Here is a 21,428-nt window from a genome sequence, read left to right as displayed (position 1 = left end):
CACACACAGTGTCAAATACAATCATTCATAGTCCCACACACAGTGTCATATACAATTATTCAGAGTTCCACACACAGTGTCATATACAATCATTCATAGTCCCACACACAGTGTCATATACAATCATTCAGGGTCCCACACTCACATAAAGTGTAATATACAATCATTCACGGTCCCACACTCACACACACTCTCATATACAATTATTCACGGTCCCACACACAGCGTCATATACAATTATTCAGAGTCCCACACACAGTGTCATATACAATCATTCACAGTCCACACAGTGCCATATACAATCATTCACAGTCCCACACTCACACACAGTGTCATATACAATCAGGCATGGTCCCACACACACAGTGTCATATACAATCATTCACGGTCCCAAACTCACACACAGTGTCATATACAATCATTCAGAGTCCCACACACAGTGTCATATACAATCATTCACGGTCCCACACTCACACACAGTGTCATATACAATCATTCACGGTCCCACACTCACACACAGTGTCATATACAATCATTCACGGTCACACACACAGTGTCATATACAATCATTCACGGTCACACACACAGTGTCATATACAATCATTCACGGTCCCACACTCACACACAGTGTCATATACAATCATTCACGGTCCCACACTCACACACAGTGTCATATACAATCATTCACGGTCCCACACTCACACACGGTGTTATATACAATCATTCACGGTCCCACACTCACACACAGTGTCATATACAATCATTCACAGTCCCACACTCACACACAGTGTCATATACAATCAGGCATGGTCCCACACACACACACAGTGTCATATACAATCATTCAGGGTCCCACACAGTGCCATATACAATCATTCAGGGTCCCACACTCACACACAGTGTCATATACAATCATTCAGGGTCCCACACACAGTGTCATATACAATCATTCACGGTCCCACACAGTGCCATATACAATCATTCACAGTCCCACACAGTGCCATATACAATCATTCACAGTCCCACACTCACACACAGTGTCATATACAATCAGGCATGGTCCCACACACACACACAGTGTCATATACAATCATTCACGGTCCCACACACTCACACAGTGTCATATACAATCATTCACAGTCCCACACACTCACACAGTGTCATATACAATCATTCAGGGTCCCACACTCACACACAGTGTCATATACAATCATTCACGGTCCCACACAGTGCCATATACAATCATTCACAGTCCCACACAGTGCCATATACAATCATTCACAGTCCCACACTCACACACAGTGTCATATACAATCAGGCATGGTCACACACACACAGTGTCATATACAATCATTCACGGTCCCACACACTCACACAGTGTCATATACAATCAGGCATGGTCCCACACAGTGTCATATACAATCATTCAGGGTCCCACACTCACACACAGTATCATATACAATCATTCACGGTCTCACACAGTGCCATATACAATCATTCACGGTCCCACACTCACACACAGTGTCATATACAATCATTCAGGGTCCCAAACTCACACACAGTGTCATATACAATCAATCACAGTCCCACACTCACACACAGTGTCATATACAATCATTCACGGTCCCACACTCACACACAGTGTCATATACAATCATTCAGGGTCCCAAACTCACACACAGTGTCATATACAATCAATCACAGTCCCACACTCACACACAGTGTCATATACAATCATTCAGGGTCCCAAACTCACACACAGTGTCATATACAATCATTCACAGTCCCACACTCACACACAGTGTCATATACAATCATTCAGGGTCCCACACAGTGTCATATACAATCATTCAGGGTCCCACACTCACACACAGTGTCATATACAATCATTCACAGTCCCACACTCACACACAGTGTCATATACAATCATTCAGGGTCCCACACAGTGTCATATATAATCATTCACGGTCCCACACTCACACACGGTGTTATATACAATCATTCAGGGTCCCACACTCACACACAGTGTCATATACAATCATTCAGGGTCCCACACACACACACAGTGTCATATACAATCATTCAGGGTCCCACACTCACACACAGTGTCATATACAATCATTCAGGGTCCCACACACACAGTGTCATATACAATCATTCAGGGTCCCACACACACACACACAGTGTCATATACAATCATTCAGAGTCCCACACTCACACACAGTGTCATATACAATCATTCAGGGTCCCACACACACACACAGTGTCATATACAATCATTCACAGTCCCACACTCACATACAGTGTCATATACAATCATTCACGGTCCAACACTCACACACACTGTCATATACAATTATTCAGAGTCCCACACACAGTGTCATATACAATCATTCAGGGTCCCACACACAGTGACTGTGTCATATACAATCATTCAGGGTCCCACACACAGTGTCATATACAATCATTCACAGTCCCACACAGTGTCATATACAATCATTCACAGTCCCACACAGTGTCATATACAATCATTCACGGTCCCACAACCGCACATAGTGTCATATACAATCATTCAGGGTCCCACACACAGTGTCATATACAATCATTCAGGGTCCCACACAGTGCCATATACAATCATTCACGGTCCCACACTCATAAACAGTGTCATATACAATCATTCACGGTCCCACACAGTGCCATATACAATCATTCACAGTCCCACACTCACACACAGTGTCATATACAATCATTCACGGTCCCACACCCGCACACAGTGTCATATACAATCATTCAGGGTCCCACACACAGTGTCATATACAATTATTCAGAGTCCCACACTCACATACAGTGTTATATACAATCATTCACGGTCCCACACTCACACACACTCTCATATACAATTATTCACGGTCCCACACACAGTGTCAAATACAATCATTCATAGTCCCACACACAGTGTCATATACAATCATTCACGGTCCCACACTCACATACAGTGTAATATACAATCATTCACGGTCCCACACTCACACACACTCTCATATACAATTATTCACGGTCCCACACACAGTGTCATATACAATTATTCAGAGTCCCACTCACAGTGTCATATACAATCATTCAGGGTCCCACACACAGTGTCATATACAATCATACAGGGTCCCACACACAGTGACTGTGTCATATACAATCATTCAGGGTCCCACACACAGTGTCATATACAATCATTCAGGGTCCCACACTCACACACAGTGTCATATACAATCATTCCCGGTCCCACACTCACACACAGTGTCATATACAATCATTCACGGCCCCACACAGTGCCATATACAATCATTCACGGTCCCACACACAGTGACTGTGTCATATACAATCATTCAGGGTCCCATACACAGTGTCATATACAATCATTCAGGGTCCCACACACAGTGACTGTGTCAAATACAATCATTCATAGTCCCACACACAGTGTCATATACAATCATTCACGGTCCCACACTCACATACAGTGTCATATACAATCATTCACGGTCCCACACACAGTGTCATATACAATCATACAGGGTCCCACACACAGTGACTGTGTCATATACAATCATTCAGGGTCCCACACACAGTGTCATATACAATCATTCAGGGTCCCAAACAGTGTCATATACAATAATTCACGGTTCCACAACCGCACATAGTGTCATATGCAATCATTCAGGGTCCCACACAGTGCCATATACAATCATTCACGGTCCCACACTCACACACAGTGTCATATACAATCATTAAGGGTCCCACACTCACACACAGTGTCATATACAATCATTCACGGCCCCACACAGTGTCATATACAATCATTCAGGGTCCCACACAGTGTCATATACAATCATTCAGGGTCCCACACTCACAGTGTCATATACAATCATTCAGGGTCCCACACACACACACACAGTGTCATATACAATCATTCAGAGTCCCACACTCACACACAGTGTCATATACAATCATTCAGGGTCCCACACTCACACACACTGTCATATACAATCATTCAAGGCCCCACACAGTGTCATATACAATCATTCACGGTCCCACACCCGCACACAGTGTCATATACAAACATTCAGAGTCCCACACACAGTGTCATATACAATCATTCAGGGTCCCACACAGTGCCATATACAATCATTCACGGTCCCACACTCACACACAGTGTCATATACAATCATTCAGGGTCCCACACTCACACACAGTGTCATATACAATCATTCACGGTCCCACACAGTGCCATATACAATCATTCACAGTCCCACACTCACACACAGTGTCATATACAATCAGGCATGGTCCCACACACACAGTGTCATATACAATCATTCACTGTCCCACACTCACACACAGTGTTATATACAATCATTCACTGTCCCACACTCACACATAGTGTCATATACAATCAATCAGGCATGGTCACACACACAGTGTCATATACAATCATTCACGGTCTCACACTCACACACAGTGTCATATACAATCATTCACGGTCCCACACTCACACACAGTGTCATATACAATCATTCACGGTCCCACACTCACACACAGTGTAATATACAATCATTCACAGTCCCACACTCACACACAGTGTCATATACAATCAGGCATGGTCCCACACACACACACAGTGTCATATACAATCATTCAGGGTCCCACACAGTGCCATATACAATCATTCACGGTCACACACAGTGTCATATACAATCATTCAGGGTCCCACACTCACACACAGTGTCATATACAATCATTCACGGTCCCACACAGTGCCATATACAATCATTCACAGTCCCACACAGTGTCATATACAATCATTCAGGGTCCCACACTCACACACAGTGTCATATACAATCATTCACGGTCCCACACAGTGCCATATACAATCATTCACAGTCCCACACAGTGTCATATACAATCATTCAGGGTCCCACACTCACACACAGTGTCATATACAATCATTCACGGTCCCACACAGTGCCATATACAATCATTCACAGTCCCACACAGTGCCATATACAATCATTCACACTCACACACAGTGTCATATACAATCATTCACAGTCCCACACTCACACACAGTGTCATATACAATCAGGCATGGTCCCACACACGCAGTATTATATATAATCATTCACGGTCCCACACACTCACACAGTGTCATATACAATCATTCACGGCCCCACACAGTGTCATATACAATCATTCACAGTCCCACACACTCACACAGTGCCATATACAATCATTCACAGTCCCACACTCACACACAGTGTCATATACAATCAGGCATGGTCACACACACACAGTGTCATATACAATCATTCACGGTCCCACACACTCACACAGTGTCATATACAATCAGGCATGGTCCCACACACACAGTTTCATATACAATCATTCACGGTCTCACACAGTGCCATATACAATCATTCACGGTCCCACACTCACACACAGTGTCATATACAATCATTCACGGTCCCACACTCACACACAGTGTCATATACAATCATTCAGGGTCCCACACAGTGTCATATACAATCATTCACAGTCCCACACTCACACACAGTGTCATATACAATCATTCAGGGTCCCACACAGTGTCATATACAATCATTCAGGGTCCCACACTCACACACAGTGTCATATACAATCATTCACAGTCCCACACTCACACACAGTGTCATATACAATCATTCAGGGTCCCACACACTCACACAGTGTCATATACAATCATTCAGGGTCCCACACACAGTGTCATATACAATTATTCAGAGTCCCACACACAGTGTCATATACAATCATTCAGGGTCCCACACACAGTGTCATATACAATCATACAGGGTCCCACACACAGTGTCATATACAATCATTCAGGGTCCCACACTCACACACAGTGTCATATACAATCATTCACGGCCCCACACAGTGTCATATACAATCATTCATGGTCCCACACAGTGCCATATACAATCATTCACAGTCCCACACCCGCACACAGTGTCATATACAATCATTCACGGTCCCACACCCGCACACAGTGTCATATACAATCATTCACGGTCCCACACACAGTGACTGTGTCATATACAATCATTCAGGGTCCCATACACAGTGTCATATACAATCATTCAGGGTCCCACACACAGTGACTGTGTCAAATACAATCATTCATAGTCCCACACACAGTGTCATATACAATCATTCACGGTCCCACACTCACATACAGTGTCATATACAATCATTCACGGTCCCACACTCACACACACTGTCATATACAATTATTCACGGTCCCACACACAGTGTCATATACAATCATTCATAGTCCCACACACAGTGTCATATACAATCATTCACTGTCCCACACTCACATACAGTGTAATATACAATCATTCACGGTCCCACACTCACACACACTCTCATATACAATTATTCACGGTCCCACACACAGTGTCATATACAATTATTCAGAGTCCCACTCACAGTGTCATATACAATCATTCAGGGTCCCACACACAGTGTCATATACAATCATACAGGGTCCCACACACAGTGACTGTGTCATATACAATCATTCAGGGTCCCACACACAGTGTCATATACAATCATTCAGGGTCCCACACTCACACACAGTGTCATATACAATCATTCACGGTCCCACACTCACACACAGTGTCATATACAATCATTCACGGCCCCACACAGTGTCATATACAATCATTCACGGTCCCACACAGTGCCATATACAATCATTCACGGTCCCACACACAGTGACTGTGTCATATACAATCATTCAGGGTCCCATACACAGTGTCATATACAATCATTCAGGGTCCCACACACAGTGACTGTGTCAAATACAATCATTCATAGTCCCACACACAGTTTTATATACAATCATTCACGGTCCCACACTCACATACAGTGTCATATACAATTATTCACGGTCCCACACACAGTGTCATATACAATCATACAGGGTCCCACACACAGTGACTGTGTCATATACAATCATTCAGGGTCCCACACACAGTGTCATATACAATCATTCAGGGTCCCAAACAGTGTCATATACAATAATTCACGGTTCCACAACCGCACATAGTGTCATATGCAATCATTCAGGGTCCCACACAGTGCCATATACAATCATTCACGGTCCCACACTCACACACAGTGTCATATACAATCATTCACGGCCCCACACAGTGTCATATACAATCATTCAGGGTCCCACACTCACACACAGTGTCATATACAATCATTCAAGGCCCCACACAGTGTCATATACAATCATTCACGGTCCCACACCCGCACACAGTGTCATATACAATCATTCAGAGTCCCACACACAGTGTCATATACAATCATTCAGGGTCCCACACAGTGCCATATACAATCATTCACGGTCCCACACTCACACACAGTGTCATATACAATCATTCAGGGTCCCACACTCACACACAGTGTCATATACAATCATTCACGGTCCCACACAGTGCCATATACAATCATTCACAGTCCCACACTCACACACAGTGTCATATACAATCAGGCATGGTCCCACACACACAGTGTCATATACAATCATTCACTGTCCCACACTCACACACAGTGTTATATACAATCATTCACTGTCCCACACTCACACATAGTGTCATATACAATCAATCAGGCATGGTCACACACACAGTGTCATATACAATCATTCACGGTCTCACACTCACACACAGTGTCATATACAATCATTCACGGTCCCACACTCACACACAGTGTCATATACAATCAGGCATGGTCCCACACACACACACAGTGTCATATACAATCATTCAGGGTCCCACACAGTGCCATATACAATCATTCACGGTCACACACAGTGTCATATACAATCATTCAGGGTCCCACACTCACACACAGTGTCATATATAATCATTCACGGTCCCACACAGTGCCATATACAATCATTCACAGTCCCACACAGTGTCATATACAATCATTCAGGGTCCCACACTCACACACAGTGTCATATACAATCATTCACGGTCCCACACAGTGCCATATACAATCATTCACAGTCCCACACAGTGTCATATACAATCATTCAGGGTCCCACACTCACACACAGTGTCATATACAATCATTCACGGTCCCACACAGTGCCATATACAATCATTCACAGTCCCACACAGTGCCATATACAATCATTCACACTCACACACAGTGTCATATACAATCATTCACAGTCCCACACTCACACACAGTGTCATATACAATCAGGCATGGTCCCACACACGCAGTATTATATATAATCATTCACGGTCCCACACACTCACACAGTGTCATATACAATCATTCACGGCCCCACACAGTGTCATATACAATCATTCACAGTCCCACACACTCACACAGTGCCATATACAATCATTCACAGTCCCACACTCACACACAGTGTCATATACAATCAGGCATGGTCACACACACACAGTGTCATATACAATCATTCACGGTCCCACACACTCACACAGTGTCATATACAATCAGGCATGGTCCCACACACACAGTTTCATATACAATCATTCACGGTCTCACACAGTGCCATATACAATCATTCACGGTCCCACACTCACACACAGTGTCATATACAATCATTCACGGTCCCACACTCACACACAGTGTCATATACAATCATTCAGGGTCCCACACAGTGTCATATACAATCATTCACAGTCCCACACTCACACACAGTGTCATATACAATCATTCAGGGTCCCACACAGTGTCATATACAATCATTCAGGGTCCCACACTCACACACAGTGTCATATACAATCATTCACAGTCCCACACTCACACACAGTGTCATATACAATCATTCAGGGTCCCACACAGTGTCATATACAATCATTCACAGTCCCACACTCACACACAGTGTCATATACAATCATTCAGGGTCCCACACACTCACACAGTGTCATATACAATCATTCAGGGTCCCACACACAGTGTCATATACAATTATTCAGAGTCCCACACACAGTGTCATATACAATCATTCAGGGTCCCACACACAGTGTCATATACAATCATACAGGGTCCCACACACAGTGACTGTGTCATATACAATCATTCAGGGTCCCACACACAGTGTCATATACAATCATTCAGGGTCCCACACTCACACACAGTGTCATATACAATCATTCACGGCCCCACACAGTGTCATATACAATCATTCATGGTCCCACACAGTGCCATATACAATCATTCACAGTCCCACACCCGCACACAGTGTCATATACAATCATTCACGGTCCCACACCCGCACACAGTGTCATATACAATCATTCACGGTCCCACACACAGTGACTGTGTCAAATACAATCATTCATAGTCCCACACACAGTGTCATATACAATCATTCAGGGTCCCATACACAGTGTCATATACAATCATTCAGGGTCCCACACACAGTGACTGTGTCAAATACAATCATTCATAGTCCCACACACAGTGTCATATACAATCATTCACGGTCCCACACTCACATACACTGTCATATACAATTATTCACGGTCCCACACACAGTGTCATATACAATTATTCAGAGTCCCACACACAGTGTCATATACAATCATACAGGGTCCCACACACAGTGACTGTGTCATATACAATCATTCAGGGTCCCACACACAGTGTCATATACAATCATTCAGGGTCCCAAACAGTGTCATATACAATAATTCACGGTCCCACAACCGCACATAGTGTCATATGCAATCATTCAGGGTCCCACACACAGTGTCATATACAATCATTCAGGGTCCCACACAGTGCCATATACAATCATTCACGGTCCCACACTCACACACAGTGTCATATACAATCATTCAGGGTCCCACACTCACACACAGTGTCATATACAATCATTCACGACCCCACACAGTGTCATATACAATCATTCACGGTCCCACACTGTGCCATATACAATCATTCACAGTCCCACACTCACACACAGTGTCATATACAATCATTCACGGTCCCACACCCGCACACAGTGTCATATACAATCATTCAGAGTCCCACACACAGTGTCATATACAATCATTCAGGGTCCCACACAGTGCCATATACAATCATTCACGGTCCCACACAGTGCCATATACAATCATTCACAGTCCCACACTCACACACAGTGTCATATACAATCATTCACAGTCCACACAGTGCCATATACAATCATTCACAGTCCCACACACACACAGTGTCATATACAATCAGGCATGGTCCCACACACACAGTGTCATATACAATCATTCACTGTCCCACACTCACACACAGTGTTATATACAATCATTCACGGTCCCACACTCACACATAGTGTGATATAAAATCAATCAGGCATGGTCACACACACAGTGTCATATACAATCATTCACGGTCCCACACTCACACACAATGTCATATACAATCATTCACGGTCACACACACAGTGTCATATACAATCATTCACGGTCACACACACAGTGTCATATACAATCATTCACGGTCCCACACTCACACACAGTGTCATATACAATCATTCACGGTCCCACACTCACACACAGTGTCATATACAATCATTCACGGTCCCACACTCACACACAGTGTCATATACAATCATTCACAGTCCCACACTCACACACAGTGTCATATACAATCAGGCATGGTCCCACACACACACACACAGTATCATATACAATCATTCAGGGTCCCACACAGTGCCATATACAATCATTCACGGTCACACACAGTGTCATATACAATCATTCAGGGTCCCACACTCACACACAGTGTCATATACAATCATTCAGGGTCCCACACTCACACACAGTGTCATATACAATCATTCACGGTCCCACACAGTGCCATATACAATCATTCACAGTCCCACACAGTGCCATATACAATCATTCACAGTCCCACACTCACACACAGTGTCATATACAATCAGGCATGGTCCCACACACACACAGTGTCATATACAATCATTCACGGTCCCACACACTCACACAGTGTCATATACAATCATTCACGGCCCCACACAGTGTCATATACAATCATTCAAAGTCCCACACACTCACACAGTGCCATATACAATCATTCACAGTCCCACACTCACACAGTGTCATATACAATCAGGCATGGTCACACACACACAGTGTCATATACAATCATTCACGGTCCCACACACTCACACAGTGTCATATACAATCAGGCATGGTCCCACACACACAGTTTCATATACAATCATTCACGGTCTCACACAGTGCCATATACAATCATTCACGGTCCCACACTCACACACAGTGTCATATACAATCATTCACGGTCCCACACTCACACACAGTGTCATATACAATCATTCAGGGTCCCACACTCACACACAGTGCCATATACAATCATTCACAGTCCCACACTCACACACAGTGTCATATACAATCATTCACAGTCCACACAGTGCCATATACAATCATTCACAGTCCCACACTCACACACAGTGTCATATACAATCATTCACGGTCCCACACTCACACATAGTGTGATATAAAATCAATCAGGCATGGTCACACACACAGTGTCATATACAATCATTCACTGTCCCACACTCACACACAGTGTTATATACAATCATTCACGGTCCCACACTCACACATAGTGTGATATAAAATCAATCAGGCATGGTCACACACACAGTGTCATATACAATCATTCACGGTCCCACACTCACACACAATGTCATATACAATCATTCACGGTCACACACACAGTGTCATATACAATCATTCACGGTCACACACACAGTGTCATATACAATCATTCACGGTCCCACACTCACACACAGTGTCATATACAATCATTCACGGTCCCACACTCACACACAGTGTCATATACAATCATTCACGGTCCCACACTCACACACAGTGTCATATACAATCATTCACGGTCCCACACTCACACACAGTGTCATATACAATCATTCACAGTCCCACACTCACACACAGTGCCATATACAATCAGGCATGGTCCCACACTCACACACAGTGTCATATACAATCATTCAGGGTCCCACACAGTGCCATATACAATCATTCACGGTCACACACAGTGTCATATACAATCATTCAGGGTCCCACACTCACACACAGTGTCATATACAATCATTCACGGTCCCACACAGTGCCATATACAATCATTCACAGTCCCACACAGTGCCATATACAATCATTCACAGTCCCACACTCACACACAGTGTCATATACAATCAGGCATGGTCCCACACACACAGTGTCATATACAATCATTCACGGTCCCACACACTCACACAGTGTCATATACAATCATTCACGGCCCCACACAGTGTCATATACAATCATTCAAAGTCCCACACACTCACACAGTGCCATATACAATCATTCACAGTCCCACACTCACACAGTGTCATATACAATCAGGCATGGTCACACACACACAGTGTCATATACAATCATTCACGGTCCCACACACTCACACAGTGTCATATACAATCAGGCATGGTCCCACACACACAGTTTCATATACAATCTTTCACGGTCTCACACAGTGCCATATACAATCATTCACGGTCCCACACTCACACACAGTGTCATATACAATCATTCACGGTCCCACACTCACACACAGTGTCATATACAATCATTCAGGGTCCCACACTCACACACAGTGTCATATACAATCATTCACGGTCCCACACTCACACACAGTGTCATATACAATCATTCAGGGTCCCACACAGTGTCATATACAATCATTCAGGGTCCCACACTCACACACAGTGTCATATACAATCATTCAGGGTCCCACACACTCACACAGTGTCATATACAATCATTCAGGATCCACACTCACACACAGTGTCATATACAATCATTCACGGTCACACACACACAGTGTCATATACAATCATTCAGGGTCCCACACACACACACAGTGTCATATACAATCATTCAGGGTCCCACACTCACACACAGTGTCATATACAATCATTCAGGGTCCCACACACACACACAGTGTCATATACAATCATTCAGGGTCCCACACTCACACACAGTGTCATATACAATCATTCAGGGTCCCACACTCACACACAGTGTCATATACAATCATTCACGGTCCCACACAGTGTCATATACAATCATTCAGGATCCCACACACTCACACAGTGTCATATACAATCATTCAGGGTCCACACTCACACACAGTGTCATATACAATCATTCACGGTCACACACACACAGTGTCATATACAATCATTCAGGGTCCCACACAAACACACACACAATGTCATATACAATCATTCAGGGTCCCACACTCACACACAGTGTCATATACAATCATTCAGGGTCCCACACTCACACACAGTGTCATATACAATCATTCAGGGTCCCACACTCACACACAGTGTCATATACAATCATTCACGGTCCCACACAGTGTCATATACAATCATTCAGAGTCCCACACACAGTGTCATATACAATCATTCAGGGTCCCACACAGTGCCATATACAATCATTCACGGTCCCACACTCACACACTGTGTCATATACAATCATTCACGGTCCCACACTCACACACGGTGTTATATACAATCATTCAGGGTCCCACACTCACACACAGTGTCATATACAATCATTCAGGGTCCCACACACACACACAGTGTCATATACAATCATTCAGGGTCCCACACTCACACACAGTGTCATATACAATCATTCAGGGTCCCACACACACACACAGTGTCATATACAATCATTCAGGGTCCCACACTCACACACAGTGTCATATACAATCATTCAGGGTCCCACACACACACACAGTGTCATATACAATAATTCAGGGTCCCACACACACACAGTGTCATATACAATCATTCACGGTCACACACAGTGTCATATACAATCATTCACGGTCACACACAGTGTCATATACAATCATTCAGGGTCCCACACACACACACAGTGTCATATACAATAATTCACGGTCACACACACAGTGTCATATACAATCATTCAGGGTCCCACACTCACACACAGCGTCATATACAATCATTCAGGGTCCCACACTCACACACAGTGTCATATACAATCATTCACGGTCACACACAGTGTCATATACAATCATTCAGGGTCCCACACTCACACACAGTGTCATATACAATCATTCACAGTCCCACACTCACACACAGTGTCATATACAATCATTCAGGGTCCCACACACTCACACAGTGTCATATACAATCATTCAGGGTCCACACTCACACACAGTGTCATATACAATCATTCACAGTCACACACACACAGTGTCATATACAATCATTCAGGGTCCCACACACACACACACACAGTGTCATATACAATCATTCAGGGTCCCACACTCACACACAGTGTCATATACAATCATTCAGGGTCCACACTCACACACAGTGTCATATACAATCATTCACGGTCACACACACACAGTGTCATATACAATCATTCAGGGTCCCACACACACACACACAGTGTCATATACAATCATTCAGGGTCCCACACAGTGTCATATACAATCATTCAGGGTCCCACACTCACACACAGTGTCATATACAATCATTCAGGGTCCCACACTCACACACAGCGTCATATACAATCATTCAGGGTCCCACACTCACACACAGTGTCATATACAATCATTCACGGTCACACACAGTGTCATATACAATCATTCAGGGTCCCACACTCACACACAGTGTCATATACAATCATTCACAGTCCCACACTCACACACAGTGTCATATACAATCATTCAGGGTCCCACACACTCACACAGTGTCATATACAATCATTCAGGGTCCACACTCACACACAGTGTCATATACAATCATTCACGGTCACACACAGTGTCATATACAATCATTCAGGGTCCCACACACACACACACAGTGTCATATACAATCATTCACGGTCCCACACAGTGTCATATACAATCATTCAGGGTCCCACACACAGTGTCATATACAATCATTCAGGGTCGCACACAGTGCCATATACAATCATTCACGGTCCCACACTCACACACTGTGTCATATACAATCATTCACGGTCCCACACTCACACACGGTGTTATATACAATCATTCAGGGTCCCACACTCACACACAGTGTCATATACAATCATTCAGGGTCCCACACACACACACAGTGTCATATACAATCATTCAGGGTCCCACACTCACACACAGTGTCATATACAATCATTCAGGGTCCCACACACACACACAGTGTCATATACAATCATTCAGGGTCCCACACACACACACAGTGTCATATACAATCATTCAGGGTCCCACACACACACACAGTGTCATATACAATCATTCAGGGTCCCACACTCACACACAGTGTCATATACAATCATTCAGGGTCCCACACACACACACAGTGTCATATACAATCATTCAGGGTCCCACACACACACACAGTGTCATATACAATCATTCACGGTCACACACTCACACACAGTGTCATATACAATCATTCACGGTCACACACTCACACACAGTGTCATATACAATCATTCAGGGTCCCACACACACACACAGTGTCATATACAATAATTCACGGTCACACAGACAGTGTCATATACAATCATTCAGGGTCCCACACTCACACACAGCGTCATATACAATCATTCAGGGTCCCACACTCACACACAGTGTCATATACAATCATTCACGGTCACACACAGAGTCATATACAATCATTCACAGTCCCACACTCACACACAGTGTCATATACAATCATTCAGGGTCCCACACACTCACACAGTGTCATATACAATCATTCAGGGTCCACACTCACACACAGTGTCATATACAATCATTCACGGTCACACACACACAGTGTCATATACAATCATTCACGGTCCCACACACACACACAGTGTCATATACAATCATTCAGGGTCCCACACTCACACACAGTGTCATATACAATCATTCAGGGTCCCACACTCACACACAGTGTCATATACAATCATTCAGGGTCCCACACTCACACACAGTGTCATATACAATCATTCACGGTCCCACACAGTGTCATATACAATCATTCAGGGTCCCACACACTCACACAGTGTCATATACAATCATTCACGGTCACACACACACAGTGTCATATACAATCATTCAGGGTCCCACACTCACACACAGTGTCATATACAATCATTCAGGGTCCCACACACACACACAGTGTCATATACAATAATTCAGGGTCCCACACTCACACACAGTGTCATATACAATCATTCACGGTCCCACACAGTGTCATATACAATCATTCAGGGTCCCACACACAGTGTCATATACAATCATTCAGGGTCCCACACTCACACACAGTGTCATATACAATCATTCACGGTCCCACACAGTGTCATATACAATCATTCAGGGTCCCACACACAGTGTCATATACAATCATTCAGGGTCCCACACAGTGCCATATACAATCATTCACGGTCCCACACTCACACACTGTGTCATATACAATCATTCACGGTCCCACACTCACACACGGTGTTATATACAATCATTCAGGGTCCCACACTCACACACAGTGTCATATACAATCATTCAGGGTCCCACACACACACACAGTGTCATATACAATCATTCAGGGTCCCACACACACAGTGTCATATACAATCATTCATTGTCCCACACACACAGTGTCATATACAATCATTCAGGGTCCCACACTCACACACAGTGCCATATACAATCATTCACGGTCCCACAATCACGCACAGTGTCATATACAATCATTCACGGTCACACACTCACACACAGTGTCATATACAATCATTCACGGTCACACACTCACACACAGTGTCATATACAATCATTCACGGTCACACACTCACACACAGTGTCATATACAATCATTCACGGTCACACACTCACACACAGTGTCATATACAATCATTCACGGTCACACACTCACACACAGTGTCATATACAATCATTCACGGTCACACACTCACACACAGTGTCATATACAATCATTCACGGTCACACACTCACACACAGTGTCATATACAATCATTCACGGTCACACACTCACACACAGTGTCATATACAATCATTCACGGTCACACACTCACACACAGTGTCATATACAATCATTCACGGTCACACACTCACGCACAGTGTCATATACAATCATTCACGGTCACACACTCACACACAGTGTCATATACAATCATTCACGGTCACACACTCACGCACAGTGTCATATACAATCATTCACGGTCACACACTCACACACAGTGTCATATACAATCATTCACGGTCACACACTCACACACAGTGTCATATACAATCATTCACGGTCACACACTCACACACAGTGTCATATACAATCATTCAGGGTCACACACACACACACAGTGTCATATACAATAATTCACGGTCACACACACACAGTGTCATATACAATCATTCAGGGTCCCACACTCACACACAGTGTCATATACAATCATTCAGGGTCCCACACTCACACACAGTGTCATATACAATCATTCACGGTCACACACAGTGTCATATACAATCATTCAGGGTCACACACAGTGTCATATACAATCATTCAGGGTCCCACACTCACACACAGTGTCATATACAATCATTCAGGGTCCCACACTCACACACAGTGTCATATACAATCATTCAGGGTCCCACACTCACACACAGTGTCATATACAATCATTCACGGTCACACACAGTGTCATATACAATCATTCAGGGTCACACACAGTGTCATATACAATCATTCACAGTCCCACACAGTGTCATATACAATCATTCAGGGTCCCACACTCACACACAGTGTCATATACAATCATTCAGGGTCACACACAGTGTCATATACAATCATTCAGGGTCCCACACACAGTGTCATATATAATCATTCACGGTCCCACACTCACACACAGTGTCATATACAATCATTCACGGTCCCACACTCACACACAGTGTCATATACAATCATTCACGGTCCCACACTCACACACAGTGTCATATACAATCATTCACGGTCCCACACTCACACACAGTGTCATATACAATCATTCAGGGTCCCACACTCACACACAGTGTCACATACAATCATTCACGGTCCCACACTCACACACAGTGTCATATACAATCATTCAGGGTCCCACACTCACACACAGTGTCATATACAATCATTCAGGGTCCCACACTCACACACAGTGTCATATACAATCATTCAGGGTCACACACCGTGTCATATACAATCATTCAGGGTCAGACACAGTGTCATATACAATCATTCACGGTCACACACAGTGTCATATACAATCATTCAGGGTCACACACAGTGTCATATACAATCATTCAGGGTCAGACACAGTGTCATATACAATCATTCACGGTCCCACACTCACACACAGTGTCATATACAATCATTCAGGGTCAGACACAGTGTCATATACAATCATTCAGGGTCCCACACTCACACACAGTGTCATATACAATCATTCAGGGTCACACACAGTGTCATATACAATCATTCACGGTCCCACACTCACACACAGTGTCATATACAATCATTCAGGGTCAGACACAGTGTCATATACAATCATACAGGGTCCCACACTCACACACAGTGTCATATACAATCATTCACGGTCCCACACTCACACACAGTGTCATATACAATCATTCACGGTCCCACACTCACACACAGTGTCATATACAATCATTCACGGTCCCACACTCACACACAGTGTCATATACAATCATTCAGGGTCACACACAGTGTCATATACAATCATTCAGGGTCACACACAGTGTCATATACAATCATTCAGGGTCACACACAGTGTCATATAGAATCATTCAGGGTCACACACAGTGTCATATACAATCATTCAGGGTCACACACCGTGTCATATACAATCATTCAGGGTCCCACACTCCATTACTGTTGCTTTTTGTCTCAGTGACACATATATGGTGACCCACTATCACATTATTAGCATGGCAAATACTGTCACGTGTCATATACCCTGTTACACCCACTCGTGCCGTGTGACATGCACTGTAATTAATATCTGATAGCATTTAGACCCGCACACATTGTCCCCCAGTGTCACACTCCCCCTCACACCTGTGAGTGACACCAGTCTGGTACACGTGGGTTCCGCCCCCTGCAGGACAACAAAATATCCGGTAAACGACAATAGCTGATTGGCTGCATTCTTCCCGCTGATTGGCTGGAAGCGCTGCTTGTTACAGATAACGCATGTTCATTGACGTGTTCTTTGAGCTGTAATTCTTGCAGTGCTGGCACCGCGCGCTCCCGAGTACTAAAGTGACCGTGTGTGTAAATTTATGTACCAGTATATAATATGTGTATATGTTTTATCTTTTCATATATATTTATATCTATAGATATATATAGATGTGTGTGTAAATATATGTACCAGTATATAATATGTATATATGTTTTATCTTTTCATATATATTTATATCTATAGATATATATAGATGTGTGTGTAAATATATGTACCAGTATATAATATGTATATATGTTTTATCTTTTCATATATATTTATATCTATAGATATATATAGATGTGTGTGTAAATATATGTACCAGTATATAATATGTATATATGTTTTATCTTTTCATATATATTTATATCTATAGATATATATAGATGTGTGTGTAAATATATGTACCAGTATATAATATGTATATATGTTTTATCTTTTCATATCTATATATTTATATCTATAGATATATATATATATAGATAGATAGATGTGTGAGTAAATATATGTACCAGTATATAATATGTATATATGTTTTATCTTTTCTATATATTTATATATATCTATATATATATATATATATATATCTATCTATATATATATATATATATATATATATATATATGTTTATAAATATATGTACCTGTATATGTGCATATGTTTTGTCTTTTCATGTCTATATATATATATATATATATATATATATATTGCGGACATATTACTGCTGAACCTTGTAATTTCATGGAATCTACCATTAAAGGGACATGGTACTACTTCTGCTATTCAGACACCACTTGTCATTTAAAGATGCTTTTAAGTTCACTTCAATTATTATTATTTTTTTGTTCCCTTGGTATCCTTTGTTGAAATCATATGTACATATAGCAGCAATGCACTACTGGAAGCTGACGGGTGATAGGTGGTTACACACATGTGTCTCTTGTCATTGACTCACCAGATATGCTCAGGTAGCTCTCAGTAGTGCATAGTTGCTCTGTAGCTGACTTTTACTCTGCATTTAATCCTTTTGCAGGTATTAAATAAACAGTTATATATTTATGTTTTCGTACGTTAATAAAATACTATAACATTAGACTATTTTCTTTTTATTATTATTATTATTATTATCAGGTATTTGTAGAGCATCAACAGATTTGCAGTGCTATAAACATAGGCGGTATACAAGGTAACATTTATAGGGATCAGACGGGGAGAGGGTCCTGCCGAGGGTTGCACTGTTGTAGTCGGCTCTTATGAGGCGATCTATAAACAGCTGGCCCCTTAGGCTTACATGCTAAGGGGTTCAAGGGGAAAGCAATGGAGTTAGGAAAGGTTAGTGTAGGTTGTATGCGTCCCTGAACAGTAGAGTCTTTAGGGAGCACTTGAAGCTTTCAAAACTAGGGGAGAGTCTTGTGGAGCGAGGCAGGGAGTTCCACAAGATGGGAGCCAGTCTGGAGAAGTCCTGTAAACGGGAGTGTGATGAGGTGACAAGAGAGGAGGAGAGTAGGAGGTCATGAGCAGAGCGAAGGGGACGGGAGGGAGAGTATCTGGAGACAAGGTCTGAGATGTAGGGGGGAGCAGTGCAGTTGAGGGCTTTGTATGTCAGAATGAGAATTTTGTGTTTGATCCTAGAGACAAGAGGAAGCCAGTGAAGGGATTGGCAGAGAGGTGCAGCAGATGAAGAGCGACGTGTAAGGAAGATGAGTCTGGCAGAGGCATTCATTATGGATTGTAAAGGAGCTAGGCGGCAGGTGAGGAGACCAGAGAGGACAGAGTTGCAGTAATCAAGGCGGAAAAGAATGAGAGAGTGGGCTAAAATCTTAGTTGTGTCTTGTGTAAGGAAGTGTCTAATTTTAGTGATGTTTTTAAGGTGGAAGCGGCAGGATTTAGCCAATGACTGAATGTGAGGAGTCAGACAAAGGTCTGAGTCAAATGTGAACCCAAGACATCAGCATGTGGGGTAGGGGTAATGATGGAATTATCAACAGT

At 43.0% G+C, this 21,428-nt stretch overlaps 1 protein-coding gene across 2 annotated transcripts in view; it reads right to left on the bottom strand.

The window, feature by feature from the left end:
* Positions 1-19,324, bottom strand: part of B3GNTL1 (UDP-GlcNAc:betaGal beta-1,3-N-acetylglucosaminyltransferase like 1) — a 1,507,642-nt gene extending 1,488,318 nt beyond the window's left edge. For both annotated transcript variants that reach the window (XM_053710298.1, XM_053710307.1), the window contains exon 1: positions 19,274-19,324. The gene's annotated coding sequence lies outside the window, so the exon portion shown is untranslated. The remainder of the gene's footprint in view (positions 1-19,273) is intronic.
* Positions 19,325-21,428: the final 2,104 nt, after the last annotated feature.

Source organism: Bombina bombina, chromosome 1 (genome assembly GCF_027579735.1).
Source record: "Bombina bombina isolate aBomBom1 chromosome 1, aBomBom1.pri, whole genome shotgun sequence".
Lineage (NCBI taxonomy): Eukaryota > Metazoa > Chordata > Amphibia > Anura > Bombinatoridae > Bombina > Bombina bombina.
This window is presented reverse-complemented; position numbering and strand designations above follow the sequence as displayed.